This window comes from Octopus bimaculoides, chromosome 12, assembly GCF_046866305.1.
Source record: "Octopus bimaculoides isolate indiv1 chromosome 12, ASM4686630v1, whole genome shotgun sequence".
NCBI classification, from domain to species: Eukaryota; Metazoa; Mollusca; class Cephalopoda; order Octopoda; family Octopodidae; genus Octopus; species Octopus bimaculoides.
Genome location: NC_142939.1, coordinates 50570675 through 50575674, shown reverse-complemented (window position 1 = coordinate 50575674; position 5000 = coordinate 50570675). Strand labels below are relative to the sequence as shown.

Below are 5000 nucleotides of genomic sequence, written 5' to 3'. Positions count from 1 at the left end.
TATAATTAAGTGTCATTAAAATAAAATGTTATTAAAATCCAATCAAACATTTATAATTAAAAATAAATATTCATAATTGAAAATAAATATTATCCATAAGCAATGATGTGCACCTAAACTTTGTAAAATAATGCATTCCTGTTATTCTAGTAAAACATCTAACTGCACTTGAAACCAAAGCATACCATAGGATACTCTATTGAACGTTAATGTTTTGCATGAAAAATCATAATTAAGCATGTCATATCATCATCATCATCGTTTAACGTCCGCTTTCCATGCTAGCATGGGTTGGACGATTTGACTGAGGACTGGTGAAACCGGATGGCAACACCAGGCTCCAGTCTGATTTGGCAGAGTTTCTACAGCTGGATGCCCTTCCTAACGCCAACCACTCAGAGAGTGTAGTGGGTGCTTTTACGTGTCACCCGCACGAAAACGGCCACGCTCGAAATGGTGTCTTTTATGTGCCACCCGCACAAGCCAGTCCAGGGGCACTGGCAACGATCTCGCTCGAAAATCCTACAGGAGCCAGTCAGGCGGTACTGGCAACGGCCACGCTCAAAATGGTGCATCTCATGTGCCACCCGCACAAGAACCAGTCCAGGGGCACTGGCAACGATCTTACTTGGCTTGCCGGGTCTTCTCACGCACAGCACATTTCCAAAGGTCTCGGTCAGTAGTCATCGCCTCGGTGAGGCCCAATGTACGAAGGTCTTGCCTCACCACCTCAGCCCAGGTCTTCCTGGGCCTACCTCTTCCACGGGTTCCCTCAACTGTTAGGGTGTGGCACTTTTTCACGCAGCTATCCTCCTCCATTCTCACCACATGTCCATACCAGCGCAATCGTCTCTCTTGCACACCACAACTGATGCTTCTAATGTTCAGCTTTTCTCTCAAGATACTTACACTCTGACGGGTATTCACATTGACATTACACATCCAACGGAGCATACTGGCTTCATTCCTTGCGAGCTTACGTATGTCCTCAGCAGTTACAGCCCATGTTTCACTGCCATGTAGCATAGTTGTTCGTACGCATGCGTCATACAGCCTGCCTTTTACTCTGAGTGAGAGTCCCTTTGTCGCCAGCAGGGGTAAGAGCTCTCTAAACTTTGCCCAGGCTATTCTTATTCTAGCAGCTACACTTTCAGCGCACCCACCCCCACTACTAACTTGGTCGCCCAGATAGCGGAAGCTATCGACTACCTCTAGTTTTTCACCCTGGAATGAGATAGAAGTTGTTTCCTGTTTGTTTACAGTCTTTATTGCACCTGAACATCTGCCACAAACAAAAACTAACTTGCTAGTTAACCTGCCTTTGATGTTGCTGCACCTCTTATGTGTCCATAGCTTGCACCGGGTACATCTTATAGAGTTACTACCTACTCCTTTTCTACATACTGAGCAGGGCCATCTACCTGAAGGGGTTTGTGTTTTATCTACCTTCCTACTTATTAGGATTTTGGTTTTAGCTAGGTTGACTCTAAGGCCCTTCAATTCTAGACCTTGCTTCCACACCTGAAACTTCTCCTCTAGTTCTGATAGTGACTCCGCAATTAGGGCAAGGTCATCAGCATAGAGGAGCTCCCAGGGGCAACCTGTCTTGAACTCCTCTGTGATTGCCTGGAGGACGGAACCTTGGTAGAACCCTACCTCTACCCGGAATTCATTGCTGTACTCATTTCCAACCCTCACCTTACTGGCAGCATCTCTGTACATGGCTCGCACAGTTCTCACTAACCATTCCTCTATCCCAAGTTTCGTCATTGACCACCAGATAAGGGATCGGAGGACCCTGTCAAAGGCTTTCTCCATGTCAACGAAAGCCAGGTACAGAGGTTTATCCTTAGCTAGGTATTTCTCCTGCAACTGTCTCACTAGAAATAAGGCATCAGTAGTGCTTTTACCTGGCACGAACCCAAACTGCATCTCATCTAAATTGATTCGCTCCCTAATTAGTTGGGCTATGACCCTCTCTGTAACTTTCATAACCTGATCTAACAGCTTGATGCCTCTGTAATTATTTGTATCTAAAGCGTCACCTTTACCTTTGTAGCAGTTGACTATGATGCTGCTACACCAGTCATTGGGTATGACTCCTTCGTGTATCACCTGGTTCGTAATACGGGTGACTAGGCTATAGCCAACACTGCCAGATATTTTGAGCATCTCTGCAGTGATTCCTGATGGGCTGGGGGCTTTCCCGGTCTTCATACTCTTAATTGCTTCATCTACCCTGGTACTATCAACTCGGATAGCTGGTCCCTCTATTGGGTCGACATACGGCAGGCTCTCTTTCTCCCATTCATTCTCTTTATTAAGCAATTTATCGTAGTGGCATCTCCAGACCGCTTTCTTTGCATCCTCATTTAATGCAAGCGTACCGTCATCCATGCGAACACATTTCTCTCCTACAACATCACTATTCTCTCTCCTACACTGTCTTGCAACACGAAATACCTCGAGTCTTTGGTCCTCACGGCGCAGAACATTGGCAAATCTTTCCTTATCTGCTTCCCCTCTGGCTAAATAAACCTGTCGCCTAGCCTCCCTTCTGGCACATTGGTACAATTCCCTGCTACCACCGTTCTTCCAGTCCTTCCAAGCCTGTTTCTTTTGTCTAATAGCCCTGTCTACCTCCTTGTTCCACCACCACGTTACTCTGGGTCGGGAGGGGACCTTACACCACCCACAAATCTGGTCGGTGGCTTTCAACAGGTTGTCCCGCAGAAATCTCCAATTGTCTTCCACGTTGTATGATGCTATATCCCCTTCTATTTCGTTAAATGCTTCAAGTAACTTGTCTCTAAGTCTCTGTCCGTTTGCAGGGTCTTTAAGCTTCCACACCCTTCTCCTCCAAGCCTGTCTAATTCTGGGCACCCATTTTGCCTTGATCCCAAAGTCGCTAACTACTAATCTATGTTGTGGGGTACATTCTTCGCCAGGGTAGGTTTTGGCATTTATAAGCCGCCCTCTTTCCCTATTTCTGGCGAGGATGTAGTCGATTTGGCTAGAGTGTCTGCCGGAGCGGTAGGTGACATATATATATATATATATATATACATACTGATTACATTGCCATATTAAAACCTATAGATTATGTAATAGAAAGCAAATTAAAAGTTATTAGCACTTCAAGAAACTAACTGTTGCCTATTGGAATTTAAATAGCAAAAAAACAAAAATGATTTACCTCATAAATCCATACCGCTGTGGTTAGAACTTGGTTTTTCTCGTCCTGAAAACAAATTTAAAACATGAAAATTTAAATGTTTAGAGAAATATATGAGAATAGAAATATGAGGTAAAATTCAAAAATACATATACATCTTTCCCTCCAGCATGACGACAGCTGCATGGCTGAAATGCTTAAAAGAATAGAATATGATAAGAAATTAATACAGCTGCTGCTGAGTTTAGAATGGCTGCTATAATTCTTCTTCTATTATTCAAAGAGTAAGCCTCTATGTGGTCAGTCGACCTGCTGGAAACAGCAGCCAAATCTCCCACAAGGCACATTCTGCTATCTTAAGAAGAAGAGTATGTTAGATAATGTAGTCTTGGTGCAGAATATCTATACAGAAAAACACGGGATTGTCATGGGTGGAACACTTTTGATCAGAGATTTAACTGATGTAGGCTGACATAGGATCGAGCAATAACAACATTGCGTTCTTTTAATATTATTCATTTACATGTTTCACTGATTGGACTGTGGTCATGCTGGGGCACCACCTTGAAGGGTTTAATCAAACAAATCACCCCTAGTACTTATTCTGTCAATATCTTTTGCTGAGTTATTAAGTTGCACATATATTACATACATATTACCAAAATAATGTGGAAACATCCTGCAGTCTGTGATAGTGAATAAAACAAATAAAATTTTAAACTTTATTCTTTTTGTGTGGCCCAGTGATTTGAGAGCCCTAGCTTAGAGTATAAAGTTGTTCCAAGCAAACTATAGTTGTTTACATATGGCAAGGTGAGCTGAACGATTTGAAGAGCTAAATGATTTGGCCTCATACCCATTTACATTTTCTGATAGTCTTCACAGATTGCCAAACTGATAAATTTGGCAATTTGTGAAGTATATCGGGAAGATGTAAATGTTCCACTGTTTCATGGAGGTTTCACTAAACGAAAAATTAAGTGTAAACATGAAATGAGGCTAAATGAAAAACATTAACAATATGATATCTTTGAAGGCTTATAAGATTGATTCAAATAGTGGTTTTTGATTATGTAATGCAGAAAGGTAGGCAATTCCTGGTTTGCTCAATTTCATTTCATTTACAGAACTATATTTGAGAAAAGAATAAACATCTTTAATTTAATATCAGTTGACCTCAAAGCTCTGTGTCACATCAACCCACATCTAATGTTCTAAAATTTAGGATTTGTTTTCTTTTATCACCTATTTACGAGCAAGTGTGTGCTGTATCTTAGCCCAAATACTACTGTGGGCTTAAATTTTCTTCTCTCTGAAACTCTGATAAAATTGCACCGGTAATATACTGAGAATTCATTCAACTCTGTCACTGCCACCTAAAAAAGGGAAATTTAAATCATGAGATACTTTTGATTGGCAAAAACCAATATATCTATATGTGTGTGTGTGTGTGTGTGTGTGTACAGGGTGCGATGAGTAAATTGTCTCCATTTTATATTTTCAATTTCGTGCAAACGCATTGTTTGTTTTTGATTATGTCAACTACACAGTATAGTAGGGTCAGTTGGGCACCGTCTGTGAGAAAAACAACACCATGACACAATTCACTCTGCCAGAAATTTGGAAGCGACATGCTGTCCTGCTTGGTATTCACAATGGAAGCTCCAATACAAAGAGCTGGAAGCTCGAATACGAACATGAACTGAGAGTTATAAAAATCAAACATCCAGTATATGTCTGTGTGTTGTGTTTGTGTACTCATCTGTATGTATACACATGCAAGTGCATGGTTAATAAATTCATTAAGGTGAATACATATTTGCAT

The 5000-nt window shown here is 41.5% G+C and overlaps 1 protein-coding gene across 1 annotated transcript in view; it reads right to left on the bottom strand.

Moving 5' to 3' along the window:
• LOC106867144 (neuronal acetylcholine receptor subunit alpha-10) overlaps window positions 1-3355 on the bottom strand; it is a 109741-nt gene extending 106386 nt beyond the window's left edge. The window contains exon 1 of the mRNA XM_089361053.1: window positions 3197-3355. The gene's annotated coding sequence lies outside the window, so the exon portion shown is untranslated. The remainder of the gene's footprint in view (window positions 1-3196) is intronic.
• Between the last annotated feature and the right edge of the window lie 1645 nt (window positions 3356-5000).